The sequence below is a fragment of the Pinus tabuliformis genome, chromosome 3_1 (assembly GCF_031772625.1).
Source record: "Pinus tabuliformis cultivar Carrire ecotype Pingquan chromosome 3_1, CPIR1, whole genome shotgun sequence".
NCBI lineage: Eukaryota > Viridiplantae > Streptophyta > Pinopsida > Pinales > Pinaceae > Pinus > Pinus tabuliformis.
This window is the reverse complement of record NC_142301.1, coordinates 439,261,217-439,273,621: the sequence shown is the minus strand read 5'-3', so window position 1 is coordinate 439,273,621 and position 12,405 is coordinate 439,261,217. Positions and strand designations below refer to the sequence as shown.

The window sequence follows — 12,405 nt, the reverse complement described above, 5'->3', positions numbered from 1 at the left end:
ATATTATATATGTTAAAATATTAGGATGCTTAAAAAATAAATAAATAAATAAATAATAATAATAATAATAAATAAAATAATAATAATAATAATAATAATAGTAAATAAATAAATAAAAAAAATAAAATTGGAGGGGCAGAAAAAACAACTAAGAAGAGAGTGCTGGAATCCAGCACCTACTGATTTTCCAACCATCATCTCTATTGAGATTGCTCGGCCTCTTCTCAATCTCAATAGCTTCCCTCAATTTACGATGGTGAAACTGAGCGACTTTGGCAACAACCTTGGCCTCCTCAACACACACCTGATGCTTGGTCTTTTCCACATGCTCTGCTAACGCTGAAGACCTGGATCTCCCATGTCTTAGGTCGGCTGCATGCTCGCAGATCCTTTGATGGATGGAGCGTCCTGTTTCCCCAATATAGGGGGTCCCACAAGAACAAGGGATCAAGTAGACACCCTTCATGTCCTTAGGGTTAACGGGATCTTTCACCGATCGGAGGGAATTGCGAATGGTGTTGAGGGGCCTAAAGGTTGAGGGAATATCATACCTTTTAAGGATCCGAGCAATCTTGTCCGTGGTTCCTTGAACATAGGGAAGATGGACACCTGGACGATGCTCTTTTGGCTCCTTCTTAATTAATGCGTTTTTTGAGGCTCTCTGGAAAGCCTTCTGACCCATGTGTCTGCTATATCCATTCTCCACAAAGACATTAAGGAGATGGGATCTCTCCTTATCAAAGCTCTCACAATCGGAGATCCTAAGGGCACGAGTAGCGAGAGTGTTAAGAACACCCATCTTTTGAGCAGGGAAATGATGGGAATCGACATGAAGATACTGCTCAGTATGCGTTTTCTTACGGAACAAAGAATGGGAGAGAAAGCCATCCTTATTCCGAGATAAAAGAATATCCAGGAAAGGGAGGCAACCATTGACCTCTTTTTCCATGGTGAACTTGATGGCCGAGGATTGGCTGTTGAGGTGATTAAAGAAACGATCCAGCTCCTCAGGGCCATGGGGCCAGATGACATTAGTGTCATCCACATACCTTTTCCAAAGCTTAGGAAGAAGATGAGCCGAGGATAAAGCTTTGGCTTCGAAATCTTCCATAAAAAGATTTGCCACAATAGGGGAAAGAGGGGAACCCATGGCAACACCACAAGTCTGCTCAAAGAATTCACCTTCGAAACAGAAGAACGTGGAAGTGAGACAGATCTCCACCAAAGAGGTTTAATCCTCTTTGTAAATATTTTTTCTTTTTATCTTTTTAATAGAATAGTCTTTATCTTGAAAAAAAAACCCTTGAGATCAACTTCATAAATGAAAGTCATCAACTTTAAACCACAACTTATTTGAAACATCCAAATTAAAATTATCTTAATGAGTTTTAAAAAAAAAAATATATAAAATTATGTAGAAAACCTTTGTGAAACATCCCAATTAAAATTATCTTAATTAATTTTAAAAAATAAATATCCCAATTAAAATTATCTTAATTAATTTTAAAAAATAAATATATAGGATTATGTAGATAAATATGATTGTGTAATGAAAATGAGTGGATAACAGTGATGTGTCAATTGACATTCGCGGATAGCAGTCAGAGATGGCTGTCCTCACTGTTGGTTTGACAAACTGAGTTTGATAGATTTTTCCACCTTTTAAAAAAAAAAAAACAAAAAAAACATGAAAATGAGTGGATGCACAATTTTCCATAATTCCAGGAGACCAACCATGAACATATAGAAAATATAAAAATCTCAAATAAATAGAGAATAAAAAATATAAATAAAATGATTTAAAATAATAAATCGAAAATTATAAAAATCTAAGATAAATAGAGAATATAAAAATTTAAAATAGTAAATTCGAAAATGGTATCAAACGAGTAACTACCGAGAAAAAATTTCCAGAGAACAGAATCCAGAAAACACCAATGAAATATTGATCGAGGGCTGCTTGTTATATCCTCATAAATCACGGCCTCTTCGATCTCCCGCATCGGCAAAACCCCGATTGAGAATCTTCTTATCTACGCGGCGAGATTCGAACTCGAGACGCATTATGGCCGAGGATAGCAACGCAAGCCCTGGTTTCGGTCAGTCGTTAATCCCTGTGATAAACAAGCTGCAGGACATATTTGCGCAATTGGGCAGCGGTTCCACGATCGATCTCCCGCAGGTCGCTGTGGTCGGAAGTCAAAGTAGCGGGAAGTCCAGCGTCCTCGAAGCTCTGGTTGGCCGGGATTTTCTTCCCCGGGGATCGAATATCTGCACTCGCCGGCCTCTTGTTCTACAGCTTGTTCAAGTCCCTCAGCCGGCCGAGGAGTGGGAATATGTCGAGTGGGGAGAGTTCTTGCATCTTCCCGGTCGGACATTCACCGACTTTTCGGCCATTGAGGGTGAAATTCAGGTAATTTTTCGTTTTAAACGATGTGAAATGGCAGATTAAGTTCCAAAAAGCGGTGGTAAACATTGTGACAGGGACAAGGGTGTTTTGGTCTTCAACTATGACAATTTCTTCCATATCTTTTTATTTGAAATGATCTGTGGAAGTCTTCAAATTGGATCACAGGATGTAAAATGCTCAAAAGCCTTCCCTTCTTTTGTGAAATGGCCTATAAAGGACATTCGTATCTTGAAAATTGATAAACGTACTCTAATGTTTTCAGAGCCAGTGGTCTCATAATTTAATTCGAAGCAGTTAGATGAAAAATTAACTGTGGGTATAGTGTAATTTAATTCTAAACTCTTGGTGGCCTGTTTCTTTCCAAAATGTTACAATTGATTCTTCAAATTGATTTTATGATGTAAGATAACCAATTCCTTTTGATCTTGTGGTTACATGTATCGTTCAATAGATGTTAATAAAGATACATGCCCTTCGACTCCTCACATTATGAACATTTGTAAGATCTTCTGGTGCTAAAGTAGTGCAGGCTGAAACAGAGAGGGAAGTTGGAGCCAACATGGGCATCTCGGATAAGCCTATTCGATTGAAAATATTTTCTCCATATGTCCTGAACATTACTCTGGTGGACTTGCCTGGTATAACAAAGGTTCCAGTTGGTGATCAACCGGCAGACATTGAGGCTCGCATTAGAACAATGGTTATGTCATACATTACGAATCCTTCTTGTATTATCCTGGCAGTCTCTCCGGCTAACTCCGATTTGGCCAATTCAGACGCCCTTCAAATTGCCAGAATAGCTGACATTGATGGTAAGCGTAATTCCAAAAGTTCGGAAAATACAGGTAATAATACGATTTTGTTTTGTAATTTCACTCTGAATGCTTTGCATTTTAGTAAAATATGTCTTATTATGTTTTTGGTTCGTTGGGATGCCTTCATACGGCGATTGGAACTCTTGCAACAGGATCTCGTACAATAGGTGTGATTACAAAGGTAATGTTCACGAGAAACACATTTTATAAGAAAATTCCATAATATTTGATGAGAAATTTCACAATGGCTTGAGTTTCTTAGTCAGACAATTGGAAAACTAATGGATAAATGTTGGGATACTATCAATATTGCAGCTGGATATTATGGACAGAGGAACTGATGCTTCTAATTTACTTCTTGGAAATGTGATCCCACTTCGGCTTGGCTACATTGGGGTTGTTAATCGAAGTCAAGAGGTAATAATGTGTTCGATTCATCTGCATGCTTGCAACATTGCATGTCTTAGTCTAGATCCCATATTAAATATTCTCATATCTAGTAGCTATAACATCTGAATATCATGAATTCATGGCTAGGAATTGCCGTGTTAAATTGTACTCAAGCCCAATCTATGGTCATGTTTTGTGCCAAATATTAAGCTATTGTTTATTCATGTTTCTAGTTTATTTTTGAGTTGAGTTTCAAAGCAACCATATGATAGTTCTCAGAACTGTGGGATATTGACATATGAATGGTCTTTTTGAAAATAGGACATTATTGCAAACAAAAGCATAAGAGATGCACTTGCGTCAGAGGAGAAATATTTTCACAGTTGTCAGGTAAGTTTCATGCCATCTCCATAACAGATACACGCATCATTGCTAGCTGTTGACCCTTAAATGCATTCATTTATGTTCTGTTTGTGCTAAGAGCTTCTGCATTTTTCTTTTTGTGTTAGGTATACCACAGTCTATCTGAACACTGTGGTATCCCCAATTAGCAAAGAAATTGAATCAGGTAATCAATGCCTCGGTGCTAAATTTGAGAATACATTACATTCAATTTATTATAGTTTGGTCTTGTGAAAGACCTTTATGGGATTCTGATTGGATCATCCTTGATAGACCTTTGTGAGAATTGGTTTTGTATTCAGGTTTTAGAAAAGCACATCAGACAGTTGCTACCATATCTGAAAGCCCAAATATATGCTCAAATGACCAGTGTCAAAAAGGAGCTTTCTTCGTATGGAGAGATTACAGAAACTGAAGTATGTGCCTCATGTATTCATCCCTGTTTATATCAGGAATGTATGGAGCTCATGCTATTAGACACTGGTTGCCTATATCTCTTATTTGGTGTTGACAATTGACAAGAAATTGTTTTTGCTATTGTATACTGACAACTTTCTACTGCTTGGTTCACAGACTCGGCGGGGAGCTTTGTTACTCAACATACTAAAAAAATTCTCAGATGGTATACTCTGCTATTCCATCTGACTGTAGGAGTAAGTTTAGTTTGTTTTATGAAGTTGTTTTCAGATTGTTTATGAAGTTTTGTCCATATTTTCTCCTCCGGCAATTATTGTTGTGAGCTAATTTCTACTTCAAGTTGAGATGATATATAAATTCTTGTTTGAATCATTAACTCTTTCTGTTAAGGAGCCTTGTTGAAAAGGTACTCGAGCAAGTATTAGTCTTATTTATAAAAGGTGTTTTCACACAGAAGTGACTCGTCAAATTTTTGGTTGCTTGTTTTTACTTGTGAAAGATTTTTTTATCCTTGCATTTGTGTTTTCGGAACTTGAATAAATGATCAGCTCACAAATATACCTATTAATTTATATGGATAGCCCAAGAGGAAGGTACTACGTGTACTAAAATTCAAAATATTAACCCATGATGCCTATGATGGTGGAGAACCATGAGCAAAAACCTCAGGGCTTATTTGTTTGTAATGCGATCCCTCACATTTATTTTAGTACACCTTTAATATTTATATATGTAAAGTTATGCAGGTGGTTGAATCCATTTTATAGAAGGCATTTTCACTTGGAAATAACTGCCCAGACCAAATTTTTGGTGGTTTCTGTTTACTCACGTGAAAGAAATTTTTACTCTTGTTTTTGTGTTTTTGGAACTTGAATGAAAGGCCAACTAATAAACATATTCATTATTTACATAGGTAGATAAGGCTACTTGGTGTATGAAAATTCAAAATACTAACCCATGACTCTTATGATGGTGGAACTTAACCATGGGGGAATACCTTGGGGCTTGTTTGTTTGTTATACGGTCCATCCCATTTGTTAACTGCACTTTTGATATTTTTACGTGCAAGTGTAAGAAGGTGGCTGATCCCTTTTTCCAAAACGAGTCAGTCTTTGGATGTAGGCATTTCACTTTTCAGCGTTGTTTTTCCAGTTCTTTCTTTACGTTAGTCCAAGCTACTGAGACAAGATTGGGTAAAGGTTATGCCACCTTGCAGTATTACAGAGATGATGCTTCCAGCTTTAGTTCTAGGATATTCTGATAAAGATTCAGCTTCCCCATACCTTGGTAACTTCATCATTACTCTATGGCTGTGAAATTTGGCAATTTAGGGAAAATATTGGAAAACTTAAAAAAATAAAATTCATTGGAGAATATCAGAAAATATCTACAGAATTTCGGAAGATTTCAATAAATATTGGAAAATATTGGCAAAATATTGTTTTAGAATATATTGTGATATGTTAAGGTAATATTATTAATTTATTACTGCCTTGATAATCTGGCAATATATCATGATATTGCTGATTTACGTGTGGAGCTTGGTAATGATGCCAAGTATGCAATGAAGGTGGTTGGAACTAGTGTTATCAAGACCAGACCGAACCGGTTTGAACCGACTGATCTGACCAGTGACTTGAACCGTTTTTGGCCGGTTTGGTACTACCCACCGAACCAACCGTTTTCATCACTTTTACTTAAAATTTTAAAATTACCATGAAATGACTCGGGATGTTTGATAGTAGTTTTAACCTCATTGGATTTCATATGGAGAAAGTAGAATTTTAGATCTCACTCAAAATCCAACAGACTTAACAGTTTTTCAGAATTTTAGGATTTGGGCGATTGCAATGTTTCCATTGGATTTTGTTATGTATGAAGGTATCGAACTGGCATTTAATCAAGAGCACCAATTCCTCTATGTACCTTGATGTTAGTGGCATTGATTGTTGAACTCCTCTATCATGATCCTACTAAAAATGTACCTATCACTCAAACAAAATCTTGAATTGACATGCTAAGCATTTTTATATTATTTTAATACTTAGAGGGTGATATTGATGATGAAGATCCTGATATAGGCAAATATTTTGATGATATGTAGGTATTTGTTGTAGCATGATTTCTTTTGGATGCTAGAGACCATCTAGGTCTTGTTTTTTTGATGTATTTTTGGTTCAAAGATGGATTGCACTTGGCGTTATTTTGGTTATGTGCACCATTACATGCTCTATAAATGAGAACTTTTGCAACTTTGCTTATTTGTGTATAAATGGTTTGGATTCCTATGGATGCATGTGAATGTATGTGGTTTTCTTTAAAATTTGAATATTTTATGTGTTTTTGTTTGACCAATTTTTTTACTGGTTTCGGTTTAGTTTTGATTGGTTCCTGATCTAGGGGGGTCTACCGGTTCGGTTTTGATAACATTGGTTGGAACCATTAAGTTCCAACTAGAGTCAGGAGGGATGTTCGAAGCCAAGGATGTACTATTTGAAGAACTTGGTCTTAGTATTAGTCATGGAGGATAGAGGATATGTAGTCATGTTTAGGAATAGATAGATGCTCATTCATGTAGAGGAATCTAGCCTAGACATAGTAGTGGCCATCGGGGTTAGAGAGAGAAACTTATACAGGTTGATTGCCAAACCTTCTCAGACAATAAGGGATGGTCAGGGGCATGTGGAGGCTCTTAGGAGCACATTCATGTGTGTTAGGATTGGAGGGACAACCAGTGCTAGGTGGCTCTTTAGGAAGTACCTTCCATTCTAAGAGGGAGTGTTGATGTTTGTAGCTCAGGTAGGTGCTTCTGCATAGGTCTAAGTGTTTAGGCACGTGGAAGTCACCTAATGGACCCTTAACCTTAGTAGTTGTTTTACTGATTAAAGTAGTTGAATTCTATAAGCTAAAGTGAGTTAATCTAATGAAATGCAAAGGTTATTTGTATTAGTGAATTGGATGAATCTCAATCGATCTCAAGTGATGTTGAAAACTAATCTTAATTGTCAATCACTTTGGAGATTAGGGTTGTAGATTCGATCATAACACATTTAGTGAGCACAATACATTGAGAGAAGAACATTAGAGTGATTAAGTGGAGAAAGACTTCCATTCAAGTGCGCCAATTTTGAGAAAGAGTGCAAGGAGCATCAAGTGAGATAGATCCAGATCGGTTGAGGAAGATCGAAGGGCAAATCTAGGCCTTGATCAGTTGGATATTTCCAGGTTTACTATTTTATTTGTAATTTCTTCACTAGGCCATTATCCCTGTGAGAGAGCATGTGTAGGTTTTGAAGATTTAATGAAGAATTGATTTGATTGGGTAGAAACTTTTGTGTGTAATGTGTGATTGAGATTGGTTGTTTATTTGCTTCCACTATATAACTTTGTTAAGATTCCAATCGTGCTTTTATTTAGTAGATCTATGATATATTTGCTAGGAAATAAATTGCCAGGTTACTGGGTTCATAAACTTAACATAGATAGCTTTTGGATGCAGTTGATCTTGAGGGGGCCATTCACCCAGATTCAACAAAGTGACTTGATGTTGAATCAAATTAGACACAATGATAAAATTACGCTAAAAATGCACTTGGAAAGTCCTCTAATACCACTTGTGATGTACCACATAGAAATATTTAGAGTCGAAGTTACAAGTATTACTTAGATTTTTTGCAAAAAGAAATAGAATAGTAAAGACAATGGACAATATGAACCAAAATATTATACTTTTATTGATATAGAAGCAATACAATTGCCTCTTTAAGTGGGTATCCTCTAAAAGAGTAGAGATTAGATTACAAATAATTTCTCAGGAACCTTTTACAATGCTTCGACATCTTTATATAGTACTTTCTATCTCCTAAGAACATTCTAGAGAAGGAAATTTCTAGTAGGCAGAACCTTCTAGTAAGCCTTCTTATATAATTATGTTCACACTACAACACGGACCATATACTAGTGATGCATAGTAATCTATCTACTTAAAGGGTTTAGTGAGCTTAGGAGCCTAAAATTGTGATGGGAAGCAATTAAAACATATGGAAGCTCCATAGGTGAGGACAAATCAACAACATGTGGAAGATCAAAATATAATGAATCGCAAGCATAATCGACTTTACTATTCCTCACTATGTGGAAAATAAGACAATTCATTAATGATGAGAAGATCATAGGATTCCCCTAGTTGGAGAGATATCTCCCATAAGTCATAATGTGGCGTATGCCATCAGTTGGGCATCTTTGAAGCCTCAAGTCCTCCAAATCCAACACACTTGACAAAGCTTGCCCTTGGTTAAATCATGACTTAATGTTTGCTTTGTCCTAGTTGAAGTATTCACTTCACCCAAAAGAATTCTCTCCACTAAATAGGAGCAGAGGTGTAGTAAGATATTTTTATTTACCCAAGTCACATGACACTAAGACACATGGACACAAGGATTCAAGTACTTGAAACGTGACATATAGTGCTTAGCATAGGAATAATGGACATGTAAAGTGTGTGTGTGGGAGAGAGAGAGGAGAGAGAGAGGAGAGAGAGAGAGAGACTAAAAGTACACAAATGAAATATTAAGATGCAATTTTTTTGAATAGTTAAAAAATAATATTATATTTATGATCAAAGTACACAAGTGAAATATTAAGATAACTTTTTGAATGTTAGAAAATAAAACTACCTTAATGATCATCAAAACCACACAAGTGTTAAGAATACATTATAGATGATTGAGTCATATCGTCAATATACATATAGATTTAGAAGTAATCATAAACTATATATTTCTCATTTAATGTTGTCAAAATGTATTACATATATAAGATGACAGATGGGAACGCCAATGGCAAATATAAAATAGTGAAGTAAAAGATTCTTATGGCTCGTGTACTAAATGAGAGTTTCATAATCAAGCTTATCATCACAATGATTGCCATTGTACTCTCCTCCCTCATCTATATCTAGTCCAAGATTTGGAATTGTTGGTAATGATGTGGAAGGTGACCCCTAAGGAGGATCACCTTTATCAAAAGTGACTGACATTAGGATAGACAGACACCCTTCACAATTGAGCCATAATTTTGATGGTGTGATTTTGGAAGAATGCCATTGTTCATAAATGACAAACAAAAAAAATTAATGACAGAATGTAGCTGCACCAAAGTCACAAAAGGATGTGCTCTCATTGGTGCATGTTGCTTCGATTTTCTAAATGAAAAATGGATGAAATGGGTCATTGTTATTAGAACCAGACCGATCATCGAAATGGTTGACCCCAAAACTGGGAACTCGGTCAAAACTAGAAAAAAATCGGGAAAAAACCAATCGAACAACAAATACATAAATATATAGATTTTAAAAAAACATATATATTAATGTGTATCCATATGCATGTGAACGTAGAGTTTCTCATATATATAGCAAGGGCACATATAACCAAAATAGCATAGAGTGCAATCCATCTTTGAACCAAAAATATATCAACAAGGAGACTCTAGATGGCCTCTAGAGTCCAAAAAAATCACGCTACAACAAATACCTACATATCATTAAAATCATTGCCTATATTGGAATCCTTGTCATCAGTATCACCCTCTAAGCATTAAAATAAGATAGCAAAAGCTTAACATGTCAAATCTAGATTTTGTTTGAGTGATGGGTACATTTTTACTACAGTCATGACAAAGGAATTCAACAATCGATGCCACCAACATTCAGGCACATATAGGGCTCTGTGCTCTAGATCAAATGCTAGTTCCAATCCCCTCATACATGATAGAATCCAATGGAAATGTTGCAATCCCCCCAATCCTAAAATCCTAAAAATTGTTAAGTCTGTTGCATTTTGAGTGGGATCTAAATTGTACATTTTGTTGATTTTCTAGTTCAATCAAGACGAGCAATTTTTCAAACTGATATCTACTTCCAATGATGCAATATTAGTTCTTTAGAGCATTTCAATCATCAAATGGTTATACACGAAAAATTCCAACCATTCACTTCTACAATAGAGCAATAGAGATCATAGTAAACAATGAGACAAGGGACACCAAAATTTAGGCCAATGGCCAGGGCAATACCCACGAGGGGAAAACCCAACAATATTTCCTTATGAGAGAGAGTTCAATTCATCAATTGTACATCAGTCAAAAAAACATATCATATGGACAAAATTTTGCCCTCTGCTTCAATCATAGAGGCACAACACTTTGCTTTACAATAGAGATAAGGAGCCACAAAGATACTCACATACCATAGAGAATAGTGCCACAGAGAAGCTCGCATACCATAGAAGAACAGTGCCATAGAAAGGTCGCATAACATAGATGAATAGTGCCACAAAGAAGCTCACATACCATAGAGAATAGTGCCATAGAGAAGCTCTCATACCATAGAAGAACAGTGCCACAGAAAGGTCGTATAACATAGATGAATAGTGCCACAAAGAAGCTCGCATACCATAGAAGAACAGTGCCACAGAAAGGTCGCATAACATAGATGAATAGTGCCACAAAAAGCTCACATAACATAGATGAACAATGCCACAGAAAGCTTGCATAACATAGATGAACAATGCCACATAAAGCTCGCATAACATAGATGAAATAGATGCCTCAGACAGCACATGGTTCCACAAAAATATCTTGCCTCAGGTCCGCATGGTTCCACAAAAGCATATTGCCTTAGGTCCACATGGTTTTGCAGAGCTATATTGAGTGATTAGAGGTTGAGTTTTGGAGGTGAGCGAAAGGCTCTATTTATAGTTAGTCGTCCATGCAAAAAAAGACATGTCTCTTGGGTAGGCTGACTTGAGCACTTGTTGAGTTATTAAATTCAAATATAATTTTTCTTTTTCTTTTTGATGAAAATACCGATCATGGATACCAAAATTTCCAACACATTCTCCATATGAAATCCGATGAGGTTGGAACCACTCTCAAACATTCTAAACAATTAGTAGTAATATTAAAAACTTAAATGAAAAGATGAAAATGAAAGACAAATGAGAATGTTTAAGAATTTAACATTACCATTATTTGCATAGCATTAGTAGGGCCCTAGGGTTGGATATTAGGCTGCCCCACTCATAAATTATTATCATTATCATTATTTTTAAAATTTTTGTTCTGATTTTCCTTAGTCACATTGTATGGAATCAATTAGTTCTGTATTGTACCGGTTGGTTCGGTTAAAAAAGGCTGGTTCGGTATCAAACTGATGCAAGGCAAGTCCACCACTCTATCATGAGCCTACATGAACTCCATATATCCTCCAAAGCAATGTACTCAACTAGGTCAACTACTCCTTGCATGGACATTGTTGAAGTCCTAGCTGTCCTCGAGCCATCCCCAATCCTTTGAATAGGAGACCGAGCTACTACATGCCAACTAGTGTGTGAAGCCCTCCTCCATGATGTATAATGCTCCAGATATCTTGTAGGATCCTCTTCAAACAAGTGGTGCCTCCATGAGGCCTCTATGAAGGGCATCCATCAAATTGCCAATCGATCTTTGACACCCAAGGGATGAACACTGAGCCTGTAGTCAATCGAGGTCAGACATCCATTGAGTAGGATATATCAACTATGCATTTTCTTCATAAAGCACTCCCAGACATGGTGCAAATACTTTCAAATCGCCCTAAAATCTAACATGGGCAATTTAGTCGTGCCATTTTCGGGAAGTGAAAGTTTGAGGAACATTTTGTTTTAGATGGTCCATCTACAAGGAGATCAAGGGAAATGCCACAACCTTTTCCACAATTCAGGGAGATCCCTATCCACCTTCATTTGATGTCTTGACAAGGGGAGTCTGGCTTTTTACATGTGGTAGGCATTGACTATAAGACAATATACTGGATACATTTGTTTTGGATGTCACCTTCTTATATTGATTGCCTCCTTTTTGATTATGAAAGAAGTCCTCTGATGGGAAGCACAACAATCACCATGCTACTGAGACAATGTATGACATCTC

The 12,405-nt window shown here is 36.5% G+C and overlaps 1 pseudogene across 1 annotated transcript in view; it reads left to right on the top strand.

The window, feature by feature from the left end:
• Nucleotides 1-1,873: 1,873 nt before the first annotated feature.
• LOC149187645 (dynamin-related protein 3A-like) overlaps nucleotides 1,874-12,405 on the top strand; it is a 115,365-nt pseudogene continuing 104,833 nt past the window's right edge. The window contains exons 1-8 of the transcript XR_016255781.1: nucleotides 1,874-2,413; nucleotides 2,940-3,222; nucleotides 3,378-3,406; nucleotides 3,541-3,642; nucleotides 3,937-4,005; nucleotides 4,125-4,183; nucleotides 4,320-4,433; nucleotides 4,591-4,639. The product of XR_016255781.1 is annotated as a dynamin-related protein 3A-like (transcript). The remainder of the gene's footprint in view (nucleotides 2,414-2,939; nucleotides 3,223-3,377; nucleotides 3,407-3,540; nucleotides 3,643-3,936; nucleotides 4,006-4,124; nucleotides 4,184-4,319; nucleotides 4,434-4,590; nucleotides 4,640-12,405) is intronic.